General features: G+C 39.8%; 1 protein-coding gene across 13 annotated transcripts in view; it reads right to left on the bottom strand.

The window, feature by feature from the left end:
- Positions 1–24,276, bottom strand: part of Apbb2 (amyloid beta precursor protein binding family B member 2) — a 277,295-nt gene that overhangs the window by 155,142 nt on the left and 97,877 nt on the right. The window lies entirely within an intron of this gene.

Here is a 24,276-nt window from a genome sequence, read left to right as displayed (position 1 = left end):
TGGCAAAACTTTTAGAAGGTCCATGTACAGAGATCTGAGCAAATTCAAATGCATGGACTCAACTGCTTAGCAGCTTCACTTGTAAACACTCAGAGCTAAATTTGTAGGGATCCTATTGTTCTAGCACCAACAACCAGGTAATGACCTAGCTGTTGTTCTGTGGCTGCCTAAATCATGGTACATCTAGCAATGGGGTATTACTGCATTCACATTAGGCTTTAAGATGTTTTACCAAAAGGAGATGGAAATGCACAGCACAGTATGATGTAATTTGAGCAAGGTTTGTATTTTTATATACTTATTTATGCAGCGTTGGAAGTTAAACCTGGGGATCTATGCATGCTACCTAAACACTCTACCAGTGAACTTTATCCCTACACTAAAATGTTTAAAAGCATATACATACATATACATGTATGTACATATGCACATAGGTATACATTTGAATAATCATGCATTTACATAGAAAAAAACATAAAGGGAAACTAAAAGAAGATTTAGAAATAGGAGTAAGCCACCAACTTACCAAAATAAACACATCACAAGGAAATCTAAAAACAGTCTTTGGTGTCAGTGAGTCTACTGTCAGGAATGTCACTTAAAATAAGAGCCTCATATCTGACGTGGGCACTTCATGATTCCATTCTTATAAAGTACAAAAACAGGAACAACTTCTCTATGTTAGGACAGTGGTGTGAGGATGGGGGCAGAAAGGGAAGGAGCAAGGGCTTAGGCTGGGAGATGTTAGTCACAGTAATGAACCTGACTATATGCTGACATTCTTCAAGCTGTGTCCTGTTTATGAACATTCCCATATGCATACTATACTTCCATGAAAAGTTACAAGAAAACATCAAATGCTAGAGGTTTCTCAACACATATTTCAAATTGAAAGCTGTTTTCAAACACTCCAAATTCTAATCTAACCTTTCCAAATGAGTAACTTTTAATGGGCATTACTTCCAACTTTATGATTCAGATAATGACCTGACAACCTGGTCCACTAGCTCACAATACATTTCAAATTATATTTTCACATACTATTGTGTAGGCTCATTACTTCAGTATAATTAAAGGGGTGGGTTTATTTGAACCTGCCCTAAAACACTAAGAGAGAGATACCCTTTCTATACCTGTCTTCATATGTGTTTTCTAACCTCTTTAAAAGTATTTCATAAGCTGGCTTTCCTTATTTCTTTTGTCTTCTATGCACCTTAAATTATATGTGGACACAGAGGAAGTGATTAACAGTTCAAGAAAACAAAATTCCAACAGAGAGAAAGCCAGGAAAAGACATATGTACGTAAGTATTGTGGAAAAGCTTGCACAAAAATCTAAGAATCTTCATACTTTTGACCGTCTATAATCCTAATGTATTCCTGTTCCATTGGCCTGAACAAACTCCAGCATTAAATAGTCACGTAAAGAATCGTTTTGCTGGCCACTTCATGCTATAAATGTCTTTGTCTATTATCTGATCAATATGTATCTCATAATCTCATACCTGCTCTGAGCCATACACTACACTAGAAGCCAGACATATTTTAGTAATTTAAAATGTTTCCTCTGGGGCTGGGGATATGGCCTAGTGGCAAGAGTGCTTGCCTCGTATACATGAGGCCCTGGGTTCGATTCCCCAGCACCACATATACAGAAAATGGCCAGAAGTGGCGCTGTGACTCAAGTGGCAGAGTGCTAGCCTTGAGCAAGAAGAAGCCAGGGACAGTGCTCAGGCCCTGAGTCCAAGCCCCAGGACTGGTCAAAAAAAAAAAAAATGTTTCCTCGTCCCATGGAACTTACAATCTAGTTGTGTAGAGATGTGTAGTAATCACAAAGTTACTCTAGTCACTAAGCATTTATGTGCTGGAGGCAAAGGACCCAGTTGAGAATGTAAAGTAGGACAGGCATGAGTCTGGAGAGTGTGGAACTGTTCCCTCAAGAAAATGAAATCTAAGGTGCAATTTAAAGACTGACGAGGATTTAGATGGGAAAACATTTGTAAAACCCTTATTCTGTGTGAGGCATTTCCTGGCCTTGGAGATGAAACACAAATATACTAGCTATTTTTCCTTGATAAATGAATCTAATGTAAAAAAACAAAAACAGTTTCTGAGAGGGACTTAGAGGCATGATCTTAATTGCACAAAAAGCTGCACTTGTGAAAACGCTATGTAATTGTATGGCTTTAGAATGACCTACAGCTGTGCTCTGAAACACACTCTCTACACCATGGAGTCCCAGCAAGGAGCTAACCAAGCATTGACCAGCATAGGTGACCAGCATAAAGGAAGAGGAGCTAACTTTTAATTTTATTAAACTGTAATTGATTTAAATATAAATTTATAAAGTGATATTTGACTCCTAATGGGATATGTTTAAGTAAGCTTGACCCTTCCCAAATATTTGAGTAGCAACTCTAAATTTTATGAAACACAAACACAAATGAGTGCTTCAAGTGCAACATGAACACTGATTTTGAAGATAGCATCATATCATAGCAAAATATCACAATATTTAAAAAATATTGGATACACATTGAAATAATATTTTAGGTGTTAAGTGAAATGATGTCTAAACTTAATTTCACCACCAGCTGGGCACTGGTGGCTCATACCTGTAATCCTAGCTACTCAGGAGACTTGCATATGAGACTTGCAATTCAAAATCAGCTTGGCAAGAAAGTCTACGAGACTCATTTCCAATTAACTACCAAAAAAGCTAGAAATGGAGCTGTGGCTCAAATGGTAGAGCCACTAGCCTTGAGCACAAATGCTGAGGGACAGTGCCCAGGTCTCAAGTTCAAGCCCCAGGAGTAACACACATGCACGCAAGTGCACGCACATGCGTGTGCGCACACACACAGTACTGGAATTTTCTCATCACACATGCAGCTTGCATTCTATTTCTATTAGAGAAGCACTGATCTAGGGAATGCCATATGAGTCTAAAACGTTAATTTAAAAATTTCCCTGAGGGGGCTGGGGATATAGCCTAGTGGCAAGAGTGCCTGCCTCGGATACACGAGGCCCTAGGTTCAATTCCCCAGCACCACATATACAGAAAAAAAACGGCCAGAAGCGGCGCTGTGGCTCAAGTGGCAGAGTGCTAGCCTTGAGCGGGAAGAAGCCAGGGACAGTGCTCAGGCCCTGAGTCCAAGGCCCAGGACTGGCAAAAAAAAAAAAAAAAAAAAAAATTTCCCTGAAAAATAGTGAATGGCATAAATGCTGCACCAGCTGTAATGATAGAGATTTTGCCAGCATTCATAGCAAGAGGGCTTGTTTCCATAAAAATCACATACTAAGGTCAAAGATGTTGGGGACTGATGGCAGGCTGCTCCAAGTTTCACATTAAGGATACAGTTGTGATTTGAAGGTGAAGCATAAAACTACTTAAGTGGAACAATCTAGCAACAAGCATTTGCCCTTCTGGCAGTGTTTCTGTCTGCTGAATTAATGAAATCCATTATGCCTGTATGCCTGTAATAGGCTCACAAAAGGTCCACAACAAAGATCATAAAAGCACTATTAAATGGGTGAACAAGACACCCACTTCTATTTTGGCTCACTACAGATGCTATGCAATTTTAAGTGATTTCAAAGAGAAATTAAGGATTTGAATAAAAATTGGACACATCATTCCACTTTCTCTTTCCCAAATAGAGGCACTCTCTTTAGACAGTGCTATGGTTTGAAGGTGGTAAGTAATACTCCCAGAGGGATGGTCCCAGGTTGGTTTGAAGGTGGTAAGTATACTCCCAGAGGGATGGTCCCAGGTTGGTACAACTGGGAGGTCCTTAAGTCACTGAAGGCATGACACATTTCTCCTAAAGCCCCCTGTGGCAAGAGAGTTGTTACAAAATGTGAATGTGGCCCACTCAGGTCTCTCTCTGCTCTGGGTTTCAGATGTTATCTGCTCACTCCTGTGCATGTGCTCAGGATTAGTATCCTCCACTATGTAGCTGTACTCATTACTTGTCTTTTACCATAACCAAATACCTAGATGACTTAAAGAGGACAGGTTATTGTGGGCACACAGTTTTCCAGGTGTAAGTCTACGGTCAGTTTCCTCCATTGTATCTGGACATGAAGGAAAGAAGTACATCATGGCAGGGACTATACGGTGATACACAGTTGCTCATGGCATGGGTAGGATAGAAAGAGAACTATGTCCTGTGATACTTTGCAATGGCGTGTCTACAATGACCTAACATCTCCCAGTAGGTGACCCCTTAAATAATCCACCACTTCCTAACAGCACCCTAGACTGAAGACAAATCCTTCAATGGTCCTTTTAGGGACACTCCAGATGCAAACTACAAGTAGACTCAACCCTCACCAGAAGTGAGCCAATGAAGGTGCCATACTCTTAAGCCTCAAAAACTGTGGCTAAAAAGTCTTTCTTTGTAAATTAGTCTCAGGTATTTCTTTGTAACCCTGAGATCTCATTAAACACTCAGATCCTACATGGTACTGAACCAGTGTTCAGTGTTTGTTAACCTGTTTAGTTGTCTTGTTTAACAGCAAATTGTGGTTACCAATCTGACAGTGTTCAAATAAAGTATCACAAGTTTCTTACTTGTTTGTTCGTTTAATGTCTATAGCACATTAGGAGTATTCACAAATGATAACGGCTGTGACAGTTGTTACTTTTTTTTTTTTTTTTACACAAGCAACCTGTAAGCTGCAAGCTTTCTGAAGGAGAGCCAAATGCCTTGGAGATGTTTGCGTGCCCAACATAAGTACTCTATAAACTTTGGTGATCCACGACTGTCTTCTTTCCCTGCCCTGTCCTGACATCTTGTGAAAAAAAAATGTTTCCAACTAGTAGTCTGAGTCCAATTATGATGGAAACATTCCTTCTGTCATTATTGTGATCATCACTGTAGTCTACCAAGCCCAGATGAGCTGTCAAAAAGCCATCAGTATACAAGGGTCATGAAAATCTGCACAGCTACATTAGTGGAAAAATAACTTTGAAGCCAACATATTCAGATAGGTTCTCATTTAGCCTCAGACCACAGACTACCCCCACCCCAACCCCGGCCTATATCTCTCACAACGTGGGGCTTTACAGGCATGCATCCCCAGACCCAGCTTGTTTGTGAAGATAAAGGTTTCCTAGCTTTAAAAAGCAAACAAGGGACTGGGAATGTGGCTTAGTGGTACAATGCTTGCCTAGCATGCACAAAGCCCTGGGTTCAATTCCCCAGGACCACATAAACAGAAAAGGCTGGAAGTGGCGCTGTGGCTCAAGAGGAAGAGTGCTAGCCTTGAGCAAAAAGAAGCCAGGGACAGTGCTCAGGCCCTGAGTCCCAAACCCCAGGACTGGCAAAAACAAAAAACTAGGGTAGCTTGAACTATTATCCTCCCAATCTAGACCTCTCAAGTACCTCTAGCTCCTTATCTTATTCCAGTCAATGTTCTTCAAGCCAGATTTTAAAACTACTTGTAAGAACACTATCAAACAAAGAAAACTATGTGTTCGCATGGAAAAGTCTGTTTTCTGAAATGTGTCCCTGGGGGAAAATGTCAAGAACTAGCAAAGAAATATTTTTCAAGACAGACTGTTAGATGGAGATTTTTTCCCCCCATTTAAGGATTATTTTTACGTACTCAGACCTCACTTTTCCTACTTCTAAGGTATTACATCTGCAGTTTAGAAATAACAGCAATGCTAATGATTGTAAGAAGTGTCCACTTACAACAAGCTGTTGCACAGGTATGGAAGACTGATCACACTGGTGACTCCAATAAACAGCCTCTCCGTATCCTCACCCTCTGCTTTGGCTCTCTGAGGTGTCTTTCCACTGGGTCCCTTGGCTCAGTTATATAACTTGCTTTGGCCAACTAGATGTTACAAAATGGGATGACAAAAAAGCTCATACAGGATGAAATCATTTTCAGCCCCCTGATAAAGTTTCTGTGCTATCATCATAAGAATACACCCAGGTTGGCCCTGCTGGAAGATGCTGAAAACTCATGTAGTATACCTAAATTCTCTTGGCCCAGGCCATATTACACAGGCCTAAGTGTTCCAACCATCAGATATGTGAAAGTAGGCTAGAGAGACCTGATGAGCAGATCTGTAGATGCACCTGCAGCTGACTGTGAACCTGGAAGATTCCACACAGAATTGCTCATCTGTCTTGAAGATACTGAAGGCTATTGTTTAAGCCATTGGATTTTAAGATGCTTTCATCATGCAGCATTATTGTAGAAGAGATGAATGATATACACTAATTATACCCACAACAACCAAATGTGATTAGAGAAGTACTGATGATCCAGGACAGAGGAAATGATGCTGTGTGAAGATCTACTGTAGTCAACCAACATTTTTTTTCTACAATTATGCCTTTCCTAGGTATCATGGGATGGTCTTTATTAACACAGGCTTCCTTTTTAGCCTCTACTACTTAGAGTTCATTCACAGTGTGCCTTCATATAGTCTGCATATTACAATTCAATATGAAAGCTAATGTTAAGTAAGGACTATCAGCAATATTATCCCACTAGGAAAGACAGAATCAGGTTAAATGCCCAACAATACAAAACTGATTAAAGAATTTCATCCATACTAAGGAATAGTATACATCACTCAAAACTGAGGATGCTTCTATATGTAATTACATAGAAAACAATCTTTCCTAAATCTTATTGAATGACAAAAACAGCTACAAATGAACAAAAAATAAAAAAGAAGAAAAACCGCTGTTAAACAGTATGGCAAGAACATAAGAATTTCCTACACAATGCTTTCATTCTAAAAAGCTGAGAGAAAGGCCATGTGTGCAGTGTCATTGTTTCAGGGTTTGTTTGTTTTTTTAAGGTTTTAAATCTTTTTATGTTAAAATAAAACACATTTAAAGAAATCACACAAATGGCTTTTTCTTCTCTAGAAAGAAAGCACTCATAATTATCACAAGGATTGCGAACCAGGCTTTGTCAGCTGCACAGAAGGCCCTTTTTGCTTCCTTTCTTCCAAAAGTAAACTTCAATCTACAGTAAGCACGTCTTTGTATTTCTTTATGATTTTATTACCCTAGTGTACAAACCTAGTCAGCATAGTTAAATGTTGCCTATTATTAAAAATTTGATGTATCTATTAAATTCTATTTAGGCACCCTCCATCATTTTCATTTCCTGACATTTTATTCATTAAAGAGTCTGGGCTCCCCGAGCTGTGGAGCTTGCATACTATGGGCTTTGATGGTGCTTGATTAACACCTCTGAATTTCCTGCAAATTGGCTGCTAGATTCAGAGGCTTGGACAGACTGAGACTCAGTCTGTGATAGTCCATCAGGAAGCACAAGATGCCAGGTTTTTATTTGTTCCTACTGTTACTCAGTGCCTAGATCCACCCATGAAAGCCTCAGGGGTTACACAAAGGCCTCTCATTCTACCCTCAAGTACTGGGTAGAAATGTTCAGAAGATGGCTGCACCAGCGCTCCGCCACCCCCCCCCCCCCCCCCGCCGCCTGCCCGCCCAACCATTACCTAGCTATCCAATTGGTATAGTTTATGTAAGCAATAATGGATAAATGCTTGGTTTTTTCTTCACTGTGGGGTGTGTGTGTGTGTGTGTGTGTGTGTGTGTGTGTGTGTGTGTGTGTGTGTGTGTGTGTGTGTCCTCAGGCTTGAATTCAGGATTTGGGCACAGTCCTTGAGCTTTTTGCTCAAGGCTAGTGTTCTACCACTTGAAGCCACAGCTCTCCTTCAGCTTTTTGCTGAGTCTCATGGACTTTCTGGTTCAGACTGGCTTCAAACTTTGAACTCCAGATCTCAGCCTCTTGAGTAGTTAGGATTACAGGTGTGATGATGTAGCCCAGTTTTGGCTCCCAACTCATGGTCCTTCAGTCTCAGCCTCCCCAGTACTGGGGGGTACCTTAGGATCTCAGCCTCTTGAGTAGCTAGGATTACAGATGTGAGCCAGTGATGACAGGCTTCTTCCTTTACCTTAAGAAAATGAATTTCTTGTCCAGGCCTTGTCAAAACCTCACAGATATAAACATACTTTAATTCTTACTTCTTGGCCAGTAGCATTCTGTTTAAGCTTACTCATGAGTCCTTTTGACAGCCTCTAATCACTACACTGTTTTATGTTTTGGAGGGGTTTTCTTGGTGAGCTTTCTTTATGTGTGGTGTTTTGATATCTATTTCCAGATGTCCCGGGTTCATCTAATATATCTAGTTACTTTTGTTCTTTGAAACTTGCCCCCCAGGATACTTCATAGGGATGATATTTCCTCTTTTCTTCTTGCATGTTCCTATACTTTTGTTCTTTATGTCTGAAGATCACTTTTACTAGACAGAAGAAAAACACTGGCACATAGTTCTTTTCCTTTGAGTACCTTAAATATGCTATTTCATTTTATTTTGCCATAAAGAGTTTGTGTTAAAAACAACAAGTCGAACAACAGTTCAACTTTGTCACAGTTTTTCTCTGTTTTTGTCTGGATGTCCAAATGCCTTTCTTCTCAGCACTCTTTTTTTTTCTTATTTATTGTCAAAGTGATGTACAGAGAGGTTACAGTTTCATACTTTAGGCACTGGATACATTTCTTGTACTGTTTGTTACCTCCTCCCTCATTCCACCTCCCCCACCCCTTTTCTCTCCCCCCCCCCCCTTTTCTCTCCCCCCATGAGGTGTTGTTCAGTTGGTTTACACCAAACAGTTTTGCAAGTATTGCTTTTGTAGTCATTTGTCTTTTTATCCTGTGTCTCTTGATTTTGGTATATGGCCTAGTGGCAAGAGTGTTTGCCTCCTATACATGAAGCGGTGGGTTCAATTCCCCAGCACCACGTATATAGAAAACTGCCAGAAGTGGCGCTGTGGCTCAAGTGGCAGAGTGCTAGCCTTGAGCAAAAGGAAGCCAGGCACAGTGCTCAGGCCCTGAGTCCAAGCCCAGGGTTGGAAAAAAATAGGACTCAGCACTCTTTTTCTAATTTAATAATTTGCTCAAATCTCTTACAGTGGATTGTTCTAGGTAAATATTTTTAAATACATGATTTGCTCTTTCAAAAGGTAGTTTTCCAATCCTTTTTTTCAGGGAAGTTTTCTTGAAATAGGCACTCTCCACCATTCCTTGCTTTGCTTTGCTTTGCCTGTCCCATAACCTGCACATTAGATGTGCTTAGTCATTTTCTACACTTCTCATTTTTTTCCCCAATCTAATTATTTTGTTTTTCCTTTTCTTCTAATTTGCAAATCTTTCTTATTACATAATTTTATGACAAAATTTCATCTTCTCTTGAAGTGTGTGTGTGTGTGTGTGTGTACACGTGCATGCATGTATGGGCATTACCAGGGATTGAACCCAGGGCATTACACATGCTAGACAAACAGCCTACTACTTGAACTAGGCCTGTAATCCTTTGGTTTGTTTTTTTTTATTTTGAGATAGACTATCACTCTATTTTTGTCCTTTGTTGAAACTGGCCTGTAACTTGTAATCCTCCTGTCTCTGCCTCCAAAGTAGCTCAGATTACAGAGTATGTGACAATGTCTCATTTGAAACAGAAAAATCAACTTTTAATCTTTATTTTCTCAGACACTTTCTCACTATGTAGCCCAGGCTGGACTCAAATTAACAATCCTCTTGCTTCTCTCTCCAAAATGCTGGGATTCCATGTATACTGACCTTGTTAGTATCCTGTTACTCCTATAAAATTTTACATATGTATTTAGTTTGTAAATCCATTTAATGTCTCCTCTCTCTGTAAGAGCAGAAGTTACATATCCTCCATCCAACAATATATTCATGATGCCTGGCACATGACATACATTCAATAGATAGTTGCTAAACGAATGAAAGAAGACCTCGTGGAAATGTTCACTAGCACAATCTGAATGAGAGAAGTCATAGAAACATCTCCTATTGTTTCATATACTGCTGACTTGCCTATTTTTATGAGTATGAAAGCATTTTTATATTCACAGGAAAACAGTTATTTCCAATTTCAAAGAAAATAAAGTTCGCACATCAAGCTAGACATGTATCTTTTAAGATATCTTTTAAGAAATCTCTCCCCTCCAGCCATCACATGAATCTTCTATTCATAAATGAAAACTCCCAGGAAAAGGAGAAGGGAAAATGGAGCTTCAGTAAGGAAAAGCAAGGTGAGAGTCATGAAAAGGAAGACAGCAACCACCCGTCTGCTTCCCATGCTATATATGACAAGTTTTCTTCTATGGCTCAGGAAACATGCTAATAGGACTTTTTGTGAAAGAGAAAGATTTTAAAAAGCAAAGAACTTCTAAGCGATAGTATGGCACTACATGGGAAGTGGCTCAACAATGCCAGCAACAATTCTCAGAAGAATGTCTCTTCATAAACACCAACACATCCCACACATACCAATGAGAAACATCTCAGCAGTGACTCAAAGGTGCCAAACAGAACAGTCCCAAACACCAGGGAATGAGCCTTAATTGGATTCACTAGGTCTTCATATAGCCACTAAAGAAACCGTAGGAGATGAGTTGCCTCATAAAGCAGATGGTCTTCTCCAGTTCTTTTTCTTTTCTTTCTTTTGGTGTTTTTTTTTTTAAGAAATGATAACTAAAGGGAAGAGAAAAAATGTTACTAAATTTGCTAACAAAGAAAAAAATGATTGCCTTTGCAGTAGAATGCATGAAGTTTTTAAAAAGTTGTTTGTTTACTAGGGCTTTAAGTCTGGGCCTTGTGATATTGCTCAGCATTTCTATTCACAGCTGGTGTTCTACCACTTCAGGCAAGTCTCCACTTCTAGTGATTTGCTGGTGAAATGGAGATAAGTGTCTTTTGAGTTTATCTGCTGGCTCTAAACCAAGACTCTCAGACCTCAGATCCCTAAGAAGCTAGGATTACAAGTGAGTCACTGATGCCCGGAATGCATGAAGTTTTGCAGGAAGGATTTCAAGCTTCCTGGTGGGGCTAACAGGTCACTGATGAAGTCTGGTGTCATCTCCACACCCTTACTTTTCTTTTCAAATTTTTATTATCAGACTGATGTACAGAGAGGTTACAGTTTCATACGTTAGGCATTGGATACATTTCTTGTACTGTTTGTTACCTTGTCCCTCATACCCCCCTCCCCCCTCCCCCTTGAGGTGTTCAGTTCACTTACACCAAACAGTTTTGCAAGTATTGCTTTTGTAGTTGTTTGTCTTTTTTTACCCTGTGTCTCTCAATTTTGGTATTCCCTTTCAATTTCCTAGTTCCAATACCAGTATACATGGTTTCCAATATACTCAGATAAGATTATAGAGATAGTGTAGGTACAACCACAGGAACATCATCAATAATAGAAGTTGCAGATACACATGGGACGTTGAAAGTAGTTACAACTGTGATGTAACAATTGTCTCCATAACATGGAGTTCATTTCACTTAGCATCATCTTAGGTGTTCATAAGGGTATAGCTATTGGGCCTTGTGATGCTCTGCTATGACTTGCCTAAACCTGTACTAATTATTCCCAATAAGGGAGATGCTTGCAATATCACTTCCCCAACTCCTCTCAAATCAGCAAGCCTATCAGTCAATCACTTCACCACTCAGGGGCTCAGAAGACACCTGGTAGTTTACTTAATGATAGTGTTTTATAAAACATGTATCACACATTGACTAACTTACCAGGCACCATGCTAAGACTTCCTACATATGAACCATTTCAATTACCTTGGGATGAGGGAATTATTATTGCCCTCCTTTTATAAATAAGGTATTAGGAAGCAAGACACTAAACAATGGTAGAGGCTACACATCCTGCAGTTGGTATGGTTATTTTGTGTCTCTAACCTTCAGCTCTCTCATCTTGTAAATGGTATTGGCCTCATATAGTTACTGTGCAGAAATGGAAAAAAACAAATGCAACACTTAGTATTTCTCCTCTCTGCCAGTATTTCTGAACTCATTCCCAGGTTCAACCAGAAATGTTCCTAGTTCCCTTCATCTTCCCTAGGTAGCTATGTCTAGAACATGGTATGGTGATACAAAACCCATATGTGACAAGTGCTTTATTTAACTTGAAATGTTCCCTCTCTCACATTGAGAAATAACTATAAAAATGAAATAAAAATAAAGAAAAATGGGTGCTATATTTACCAACCCTGAACCACTAGTAACTTTTCTGATAATGCAGAAAAAACAGAGCAATAGAGAAAGAGAGAGAGAAGGAAGGGAAGAAGGCAGAGGTGGAGGGAGGGCAGAGGCAGAGAGAGAGAGAGAGAGAGAAGGAGGGAGGGAGGGAGAGAGACAGGGAGGGGAGGAAGGGAGGGAAAGGGAAAGGGATAGAAAAAAAAGTAAAAGTGACAATCGAACATAAGCCCAATGGCAGTTTGTTCTATCATCTGCTTTAGGATTTCCTTCCACAAAGGCATCCGTTACCTTAGAACAGTTTACTGTTCTTTCTCTGCCTTCAACTGGGCCTGTTTTCAAAGGCTTCGAGAAGACACATCTGGCCAGGGTCACTTCTCAGGATGAGAGCAGAAGGGAAGAAAATGACTCTCAGCCCTAAACCAGGCTGATCCCTACCACTAAAAAAGTGTTTTGCCAACACAAGAAATTCCAAGACCCTCCTCCATCCATAGCCACAACCAGCTTTCTACTTCAGAACTGCAGCAGAAGTCAAGATATAGCAAAGGGAGCTGCAACAAAGGTGGCCCATAAAACAAACTTTCTCTTGCTCCCGTTTCCCCTGAATCTGAAAGTGGGAACACAAGAAGCCACATAGGTTCCTGAGTCACATCTGCTGGGATGCTCTGTGGGGCCCAGGCCAAGTCTTGACCAATGAGCTTAAGAGGGTCCACCAAGTCCTAGAAACCACACAGGACTAATTCAGATTCTCGGGTTAAGAACCTCTCCATTCACTCACGACTGAGAAAATGAGTTTCTCTAAAAGCAAATCATCAACTGGGAGAGAGTGAGGGAAGGGGTGACACTGTCCAAAAAGAAATGTACTTATTACTTGGCTTATGTAACTGTAACCAGACCTCTTCCCATCAACTTTATAACAACAACAACAACAACAAAAGTTGAAATAAAGTAAAATAGGAAAAAAGGAAATCATCCATCAAATCATCAGATCAAATCTGTCTCCCCTCTCCCAAGTCAGCTAGGAGGACATCCAAGCAATAGCCTGAGCACCTTTGACCATCTATCCCAGGTCCCCAAGATCATTCGCTGACTTGGTGCTATTAATCCATCTTCAAAAGCCATCAACTCTGAAATAAACTCCCTATACTCCCATGGCCACTGTCTAGATCTTCTACAAACTCTCCTGGAGGCTAGCATACTACCTTCTGATCCTGTCTACCCTCACCCTGCCCCACCTGGAGCTCCTACAGACTTCCTCCAGGGACCTAGGACCCTTATGACCACTTCATGTACATACTGTAGAGAGGGGACATGCCCCCTCACTCGAACTTCACCTCCACCTCTTCCTCTGACCATTTCTCTCCTACATCACCTCCATTTCTTCCACTGGAAAATGAAGGCAGAGTACCTACACCAAAGGCCGGATGTGGGAATGAAGCAGCTGAGTGTAGGCAAAGAACTCTGAATGGTGGTAGTGCACAGTTCAGTATTAACTACCATCACTACCAGCATCACTAGTTCTTTTAAAAGATCCCAACTCATTACCAAAAATATAATAATAATCTGATGAGCTATCAAGACCTCTGCCCTGCCCTGGCCTAAATCAACCAAAATAGCCCCACTTACTCCACTCTGTAAGGACATTAGCCATTCCCATCACTTGATTCCAAAGAGACTAGGACCAGCATCATTACTCTTTCCTGACCCTACTGAGCACTTTCCACTCACAGGCTGTCCTGCTTCCTGTTAGTGCGTGCCAAATGTTCATCCATTCCTGGGCATGAGCTCCTCCATTGACTCCAACTAAGGCACCATGATGTATTGGGACAGACAAGATGGAGAGTTAAGGCACCCAGAAGTTCTTGTTGTCCTTCCCATATCACCCAAAAGCTGCAAAGAAATATCATTTCAGTAACTGAGAACTCCAAGATAAAAGTTTTATTCCATAAATGTATAAAACTAGCCCTCTTGATTTCTTAGAGTCATGAGCGTGACACTTGGTTACAACAGGTTTGGAGAAGGAAATTTAATAATACCATTATCTTAAAATCCAATAAAGTCTGTTGGAGCTTCACATTTTCAAGAAATCGGACTATTTATGCTATTCCCCTTAGTGCAGCTATCATTTCCTATAGAGCCATAAATATACACAATGAAGTTCACCAGTAAACTGAATGAGACTATCATAAAAAAAAAGGCCATAAGGAAGGTACTTGCCCATGAAGTGTGGCTCCACGGCATTTGAAACACCAAGTTCACGCGGACAGATTCATTTATTTTGAAAATTGAATTTTTAAGTCCACAACTCATCACATCCAACAGTTTACCACTTTTTTTGTTTTTGTTTTTGTTTTTTGTTTTGCCAGTGGTGGGGCTTGAACTCAGGGGCCGAGCACTGTCATCGGCTTCTTTTTGCTCAAGGCTAGCACTCTACCACTTGAGCCACAGCTCCACTTCTGGCTTTTTCTATACCTGTTGTGCTGTGGAATCAAATCCAGGGCTTCATGTATACGAGGCAAGTACTCTATCACTAGGCCATATTCCCAGCCCCCAGTTTACAACAAGATAGAACTTTCTTTTTAGAGAGCTTTGGCACAAGGTTAGGTCATACTGAAGATCAAGGACACATAGGCAGCTATTACAGCAAATAAGGAAAGGTTCTCACCATCACCATCTTCAGTTACTTCATTTATCTTTATGCTTACTTTTAAGTATCAGAAAACCAAAAGGTAGATTTAACAAATAAGGAGTTAGAATGCTCAGGAGTGCTGGTATTGGCTAAATCGCAACCCTGTCAGAAGTGTGTGGCTCTGGGCCTTTCTTCCATGTTTCACCTCATGGTGTCATGATGCCTACTTCATATTCAGCATTCAGGGAAGAAAGAAGGAAAAAGCAATGAAGAACACTGTTGACTTAATTCTGTCCAGAATCAGATCACAGGGCTACACTCCCTATAGAGAATTCTGGGAAAACAGGGCTCAGGATTGGTATATTGGCTTAGACTGACTACCATCATCTACTATTTTGATAGCTAGGGAAAAACTGGCAGTCAATAATCTAAAGGATGGGCTTGAAATCTTGATGCTGAGAATTGTGAACTCTAGGAAGCTTTTCCTAAGGTCAGAAAGGATATATTAGCTGTAATTCATGATGTTGGCTGGGGACTAACTTTTCTCAGGGTACTAACTTTTCTAAGTGCACCTCACCCACCTTCCTGCCCCTTCCTGATCAAATGGCTCCATCCATTTAACAACTAGGATTTCCTACCTGTTTAACCTTCTGACTTCCCACTACTTTAGGAAACAATCTACACTTTGCCTCAGCCTTGAATCTCATCCACCATGGTCATCAGGCTTACTATGGGTAATCGGTCCCCTCTTTCTATGGCTTAAATCCCCTCAATTCCATTGGCCTGGAATGAGCTTTCCTTCTTCTGCAAGGTCTTCCATGGATAGTCAATGTCACATGGCTACACCCAGGAAATTTCCAACACACTAACCCCCCTTCCCCCAGCCTATACCACCATCTTCACTTCTCTGCTGGAATGTTGTATAGTGTCCGTCTTTATTACTAGACAGAATAGAGAAGTGACCTTATCTACCCTCTCACAGTTCTACTCCCATGCTTGGGACACAGTGAAGGCCCTAGACTATCATGAGCACCATCCAGCTCCCTTTATGTAGTTGATCTCTAATATAGAGAGAGGTATAGAGTTATAGCTTTAGAGGCATATATAGATATATAGGTAGATATCTATATAGAGAGAGGTATATCACTAATTTCTCCAGTGTCCACCAAATAGACACTGCACCCCCAAGTCCTGCACCCCACCTCAATCCTTATCTTACAGCTTCCTCTCTCCTCCTTGCTCCTGTTGCCTGTCACTTCCTTCTGCTCTCCTGCCATGTACTAAAGTGGGTCCACAGTGGCCCACAGAACAGACCCTAGAGCCAGAAGGCCCAGGTTCAAATGCCAATTCTAATTTCTATGTGTAGCAAACAAGCTGCTTATCCTCTCTGTGTTTCAGTTTTCTCATCTGTAATGGAGAGATAAATTGTAACATTTAAGTCTCAGTGTTAGAGTGAGGATAAAAATAATACACATAAATTAGAACAATAGTGTCTGGATAATGTGTTAGTCACTGATAGTAATTATGACATTATTATGAGCATGCTATTTGTTTTCACCAGGACATGAACTTCCCCCATGCCCCAGGCCCTTTCCATTTGCTCCAATGTGCTAGGTCTCTCCAAGGTATGGCGGGTGCTCTCAAATATCACCCATGCAGCCAACTGCATGCCATGAATCATATTCACTTCAAACCACTGTCCTATTAGAGAAAGATGCTTTGCAAATTCTTTTTCTTTTCTTTTTTTCCCCTTTAAGCCTTACAAATCTTTATTGCCTTTCTCCTATAAACCACCACACCACATAATTTGCTTTTAAATGATACACTTACTGTCTCTGGTCACAGCTACAATTGAAACCATAAACACTGTAAGAGCAGTATATAACTCTTCCCAATGGCATTAAGTGTGGCAAATACAGTATCACCATATCTGACTCCAACCACCTTTGCAGCCTTAGCTCTACTGTTTCTCAAGCAGGAAAAAGGAGAAGCCTCTTAAGCTGGACCATGCCTTTGAGGTGATCTCAAAAACAGAAAGCTTCTGTCTTCTGATGTCCAAAAACAACAGGAAATGTTCCTCATGCCAACCAAGCTCCAGTCACAAGGATGGGGCAAAGGAAGGGAGGGAGGTAGTAGGTATGCATGATTTCACAATTGGCCAAATCATACTGGATTTATTGTTATTAAGTCCCCCAAAAGTATGCAACTCAAGTTCTTTGGAGAAGTCACTAATACCTTGGAAGATAGATAAAACATACTCAAACACTCCTAAAGAAGAAGTTGGGGAAGAAAACAAATAGAAGAATCTCATGGATTTAAGTATTTTTCTATAATATCAAGAGAGGAACTGACTAAAAAGTTGAGACATTCCTTTAACAAAGTATTGTCTATGAACTATTCAATATAGTATGTTTGTTATTTTCTATTTCTTACACTCATAACTGAAAGCTCTAGAAAGCACAGAGACTAACAACAAACAGACCTATCTGTTCACCATAAAATATACGAGGTCATTCCTTTCAGAATTCTATCTGTTTCATCTTGTAAGGATTTTTGTGACCTTCATTCAGGTCATTTGAGTTTGTTCTCTCTGAAAATGATTTCAGGTTTGCAAAAATGGGCAAGTATCCAAGAAACCCGGAAAAGTCTATCTCCTTTGGTTTCAAAATTGTTCCATAAAGTTTTACACTTTTCTCCTTTTCTTACCAGAAATTTTAAGGGCTATGCACAGAAGGCAGTTGCTAAACTCCCACAGTTCGGCTGGGGGTATTTCCTCCCTGTCAGCAGGAGGTACTGTGGCCACTGCCTGAAGGTAGCATGACACATGGTTCTCTCTGAGGCAAAGCCTGTCCTCAGACATTGAAGGAAAGGAACTACTTCTAGTCAGTCTTCATCCTCCTAATCATCTTCATATAGAATATGGGGAAAAACTGCTCAAGAATGTCTACAGTTGTTCATTCTAAAACACCCAGCATGAGGTCTACAGGTACTCAGCACAGTCTGCACAGGTGTCCTCAGAAGGGGAAAGGAAGACACATGTGACTCTCCACAGACCATTTTCCAGGGTCTTCTGAAACTAAAGCATACCACAAGCAGGATCCTTTCTAGGCTGTCAATTTGAACTTCTGATTCTTGCTGAAGAGGAACATACTCATTCCAGAGGAGGGAGAACTCCAAAACAAAATTGCAAACCATCTTAGGAGAAGCAGCTGACAGAGGAAGTTTGAAAGAGCAAATAAAACCTAAATAACAAGGGCTAAGCGTGTGGCTCAGTAGTAGAGTATTTGCCTAGTATGCATGGCCTGGGATCAACCCCAGAACCACAAGAATAAATAAATGCAATGAATAAAAAATAAAAAAGCAAACTTATAAGGAAGGATCGTAAGGTGGAGTGTTAAAAATTTTTCTTCTTCTAAAAAGCAAAACCGAAAAGAAAACTGATTTCTCTCTTCAGTAGATATGTAGAAATAGTCGTTGTTTCCTAGTCTTACTACCAAGATGTAACTATTTACAAGACATGTTAAAACAAGTAGACTATATTAATGAGGCTCTAGAAGTAATAGCAACAGACAGGCCTCAGGCAACTTGAATTTTCCATGCTAGGTAGCAATGCAGAGTTGAAGATATCACTTCTGACACATGGATAGGTATGTCCCTGAGCACAGAGGTGGTTACCGATGACCCATTCACTACACTGCAGAAAGGTGGTTACTCAGGTCTGTGGCATCCCAGAAGAAGGGTTTGCAAACACCCACTCACTGAATCAATTTTTATTTAACATTTAACTATGTTTAAAGTTCTGTGAAAATCAAGGCATGCAACCTGGTGCCTTAACCTGGTGGTCTTAAAATTCTTTCATCAGACTGTGGTAATAATGTTTCCACTCAATAGGGTGAGCTGAGATGACAGAGAACAAACTCAATAACAGACAACCAACAACTGTCTAAATACAAAGAAAAGCTCCAAACCACAAGAAGAAAACCAGGGGATAAAAGTAAAGATGGTAGAGAAAATACTGAAGCTCTAAAAACGCCAAAGGTAGCTAGATTATGATGTCATTTTCCTATGTGGGGGTGAAAATTCTGGTGACCCACAGAGAAGAAAAGGGAATGCCTTACCAATAGGATATCAGACTCCCCAAACTGCTCTCACAGTCCTGGAGGTACAATCTCCAAACATAACACACCCACATAATGTCCAGTCCCCTGATCAAAGAGTATGCCAACACTTCCTTTAAAAGCAGTGGCATCAACATTTGAAAGATAGATAAATAAATAAATAAATAAATAAATAAATAAATAAATAAATAAATAAATAAATAAATAAATAAATAAATAAAAGCAGTGGCATCACAGGACAACAAGTGAGGCAAGGGAGAGCCTTTCCTGGGTTTGCACCATTCTCAATGAGCCTCCCAAACTGTAACAGCCAAGGGAAGACCTTAGGAGTCACAGTATATAACACCAAACAAGAAATCAATCCACCATAAGACACAACTAATACCAAGTGACAAAAATCAGGCTAGAAACAGCCAAGCTACCCAAGAAAGATTTTGAAAGATACATTTAAATAATTAGAAAAAATAAGAAATGGAAGTAAATATATGAAAGGATGGCATGTGAATCTGAAAAAATAAAATCTATTAAAAATTCATGAAAGTGAAGGAAGGTAGAAAAGATAAATACATATTTCTCTATAATTGGAAAATTCAACAGACTTACAAGATTAATACACAAAAAATCAATGGTATTTCCATGCTCTGTAAGGAACAACCCCATCATTTACAATCACATCAAAACATAGTTAAGCATAAACTCACTAAGGGCTGGGAATGTGGCTTAGCAGTAGAGTGCTTGCCTAGCATGCATGAAGTCCTGGGTTCCATTCCTCAGCACCACACAAACAGAAAAGGCCGAAAGTGGCACTATGGCTCAAGAGGTAGAGTGCTAGGTTTGAGCAAAAAAAGTCAGAGACAGTGCTCAGGCCCTGAGTCCAAGCCCTAGGACTGGAAAAAATAAAATAAAATAAAAATAAACTTACTGAGAGAAGTATAAGATTCATATACTGAAAACTAAAATATCCATGAAAGAAATTAGAGATGTGAATTAACAAGAAAGAGAATGTGTTTATGATTAGAAGACACAGTATTATTTAAATGGCAATTCTTCCCCAAATGATCTAGAACTAACAGTTACTCTTTCCCAAATGACCTAGAAATAAAACACAATTTCCATAAAAGTCTACATGATGGATTCTTTGCTAAAACTGATAAACTGATCTTCACTGGAAAAAGATCAGTCTTTTCACTAAACAGCGCTGGTACAATTGTATAAACACCTGCCAAGCAGCAGAACTGGACAAATATCTCAGCTTACACACACAAAAAAGACTCAAACATCTAAATATAAGAGCTAAAGAAGTAAATATATGGGCAAGTTCTCCAGAACCTTGGTTTAAGTAATAAATTCTTAAATATGATATCAAAAGCAAAGCAAACAAAAGGAAAAATCAAATACATTCATCAAAATGAAAAACTTTCATGCTTAGAACATGATCAAGAGGGGCTGGGAATATGGCCTAGTGGCAAGGGTGCTTGCCTCGGATACATGAGGCCCTGGGTTCGATTCCTCAGCACCACATATACAGAAAATGGCCAGAAGTGGCGCTGTGGCTCAAGTGGCAGAGTGCTAGCCTTGAGCAAAAAAGAAGCCAGGGACAGTGCTCAGGCCCTGAGTTCACGGCCCAGGACTGGCCAAAAAAAAAAAAAAAAAAAAAAGAACATGATCAAGAGTAAAAATAAACTATAGGAAGGAAAGAAATATTTATAAATATACTTTCATAAACGTAAGAATTATGTATGTAAAATCTATAGAGAATCATTTTAATTCAATAAGAAAAGACAACCCAGATTTATAATGAGCCAAGGACTTGAAAATTTCTCTAAAGATAAATAACACTAGCAAGGATGCTCAATAACATTTGCAGTAATACAAATGTAAATCAAACCTACAAATAGCAGTCCATTCCCACTGGATGGCTATAACCAAAAAGAGAGACAATAATTGTTTGGTGATAGCTACTCAGAAGGCTGAGCTCAATCTGAGGATCACGGTTCAAAACCAGCCCAGGCAAAAAAGCCCTCAAGAGACTCATATCTCCAATTAATCACTCAAAAACTGGAAATGGTGCTCTGGCTCAAAGTGGTTGAACACTAGCCTCAAGGAAAAGAGGCCCTGAGTTCAAGTGCCATGACTGACAAAAAAAAAAAAATGTGTATGTGTATATATGTTTATTTTTTGAGAATGGGGAAAAATGAAACCCTCATTTATCATTGGCATGATTCTAAAATATTTTCATAACTCCTCAAAAAGCTACACATAAAAGTACCATGATCCAGCACTTACACCCCATATGAAACACAAAAGAAATGAAAATACTTATCCCTACAAAAAATTGTACAGGAATGGTTCATAGCTACATTAGTCATAATGACAAAAAGTAGAAACAAATCAACTGGCCATAAACTGATAGATGCTAAAAATAGTGCAATCTATCTATTACAGGGAATGTTTTGGGCAACAAAAAAGAATGAAGTGCCTATATGTAATACAACATAGATGAACCTTGAGAAGACATGATGCTTTGTGACAAAAGGTTACAAATTACATTCCACATATAGAAAATTTTTGGAATACACAAACCCACAGAGACATAATTGTTTCATAGTTGCATATGAGAAGGGGAGGGATGTGAAGTGACAACAAAGAATAGGTTAATAATTTCTTTCTAAAGTAATAAAAATACCCTGAAAATTGGATAGTGATAATGGTCATACAACTTTGTGAATATATTAAATACCCAATAAATTTTACATTTTAAAAAGGGTGAATTTTGCTGAGCATAGTAGCTGATGTCTGAAATCCTAAGGCAGAAATTGGAAGGGTTGTGGTTTGAGGCCAGCCAAGGGAAGAAGTTCACAAGAGCCCATTTGAACCCTCTGTTATATATTTAGGGAGCTGGACATGAACATGTGTGCCAGTTATCACTCCTGCACAGAAACATAAACAGGAGGATCATGGCTGAGGCCAGCTTGGGCAAAAGCAAGACCTGCTCAAATCAATAATTCAAAACAAAAAAGGAGTGGGGACACAGCTTAAGTGGTAAAATGTCCTGCCTATTAAGAGCAAAGCCTTGGGTTCAAACCCCAATACTACCAAAGGGAGAAAATAAATTTCATAGTAAGAGAATTATGTCTTACGAGGGAGGGGGATAACCTCAATAAAAATTTCAGTAACATACTAAAAAAAGTAAAAACAAGAAAGAATTCATAAATTGGAAGATAGCTTGGACAGAGGCTATAATAACTCCCCTAGCCTACTGTACCAGATTTCCCCGCTTGGCACTTCCTTTTATTTTCCTTCTACTATACCGAGCCTCTTAGTCCCATCAGGCTGTGAGAAGTCGTACCCTTTGAGGCAAAGTAATGGGTCACAGTAATTCAGACAGGCATATGTGATTTGTGAAGGATTAAGGTTTCTCTGGGAAAATGTAGTAACAGAAGGCTTGTATATAAAATCCTACATTAGAAAATAGTAATAAAAGGTAAAGGATCCAGTAAGAGGGAAGGCAGGTATGATAGACACCTACATTCTAATCCCTGGAACGTATGACAGTTACTTTATGTGGGTACAAGGCACTACAGATGTGATTAAGTTAAAATGCTTCAAAGCCAGGTGCTGGAGGTTCATGCCTGTAACCCTCACTAGTCAGGAGGCTGAGACCTGAGCATCACAGTTCAAAGCCAGTCCAGGCAGGAAAGTCCATAAGACTCTCATCTCCAATAAACTACTCAGAAAAAGCTGGAAGTGATGCTGTGGTTCAACTGGTAGAGTGCTAACCTTGAGCAAAAGAACTTCAATGACAGGGCCTATGCCCTGAGTTCAAGCCCCAAGACCAGCAAAAAAAAAAAAGTCTTGAGAACGGTCCACTCTGGGTGGCCCCTAACTGCAATCACAATGCCTTTGAAGGGGAGGTGAGGAGATAAGGACAAAGTGACAGAAGCAAGAGGTGGGAGCTTAGAGTTAACCTCTTATGAAGATAAAGGCCCAAGTCAAAGAATGCAGCAGCCGCTGGCTTTTCCTAGTTCTAGAACAGGAAGCAACAGAGCATCAGAACTACCTCCCAGAGAGCAGGGGACACAAGGTGACCAGGTTGTGACCAGGAGATGAAGTCAAGCAGATGTAAACCACCTAAGCTGTTCTGTTTATGAACACAATCAAAACGAAGACAGAACCATGTGTGATGGAAAGGATTTGGAAAAACTTGGAATGTGCAAGGGATTTCCCCCCTTTCAATGCTGAGTTAAATAACTGAACATATATTCATTCATTCATTCAATTTTTTTACTAAATTTTATTGATAAGATGTTGTGCAAAAGGGGAGTATGAGGGACAAGGTAACAAACAGTACAAGAAATGTATCCAATGCCTAATGTATGAAACTGTAACCTCTCTGTACATCAGTTTTATAATAAAAACTTAAAAAAAAAAGATGTTGTGCAAAGGGGGTACAGTTACATAATAAGGCAGTGAGTACATTTCTTGTAATATCTTACACCCTCATTTTTCTTTCCCTTCCCTAGATCAGGTAGGCATATATACAATATCCACTGTACCAAAATAATATACAGTAACCACGTAGGGTACACCAAAGGAAATTCATCTAGAACTTTAAATGTAACGTGAACAATAGAATCCTCCTGTGTCCTTCTCTTGGAGTTGTTTTTGCTTATCCCCGTCTTACATGATCATGTGTACATAGCTGTTGAGCTATTGTGATCCTAATAGGTCTATTCTAGACCTTTTTATGTTTAGTAGTTGTTTGGTCTTACATACATAATGTAAAGTCACTGACTGAAACATGTGGAAATACATTTGAAAAGAAGTTTGTTGTTTTGCAGACCTGGTCTCTACTGTCATCCCCCTCCCCCCGCCCACTCCCTAACAGTCATATATCAAGGAGACCATGTCCCTTTGTTCTCTGTGTTCTAGGCTTGTCTCGCTCCACGTTATTTGTTCAAATTCTTACCATTTCCCTGGGAATACCTCAATGTTTATTTATTAAGCCTGAAACCATTATCCAGCATACACAATAGACAAGGGGTCATACTATAAACAGAAGTCAATATTAAGGCTGGTTTTCCACATGGGGTAGCAAGCAGTTAACCTGGTTGACGCTAGGTCCTAAGGAGCTAAAAAGATATGAAGCCTCGATTTTAGGGGAAAGTAAAGAAATACAAATTATGCCAACAACAGCATGTTTGGTCTATCACACTGGAAAGTGCTTTTTCCTCTCCTGTTTGTGGAATGGAAAGTGATAGGCATGCCTCACACAAGGAGCTGGAACTATGAGGTAGCAAACTTCTGCCAAGGGCATCTGCGCATGTTGAGCCAAGTCTTTAAAGTGTGCAAGGAATCCTTGAGCTTAGCAATTTCATTTCAAGGCATTTTTCTCCCCAGTCCTGGGACTAGAAATCAGGGCCTGAGCACTATCCTTGAGCTCTTTTTG

This window comes from Perognathus longimembris, chromosome 16, assembly GCF_023159225.1.
Source record: "Perognathus longimembris pacificus isolate PPM17 chromosome 16, ASM2315922v1, whole genome shotgun sequence".
In the NCBI taxonomy this organism is placed as follows: Eukaryota; Metazoa; Chordata; class Mammalia; order Rodentia; family Heteromyidae; genus Perognathus; species Perognathus longimembris.
Note: the sequence above shows the minus strand (reverse complement) of the source record. Positions and strands in the feature narration are given on the sequence as shown.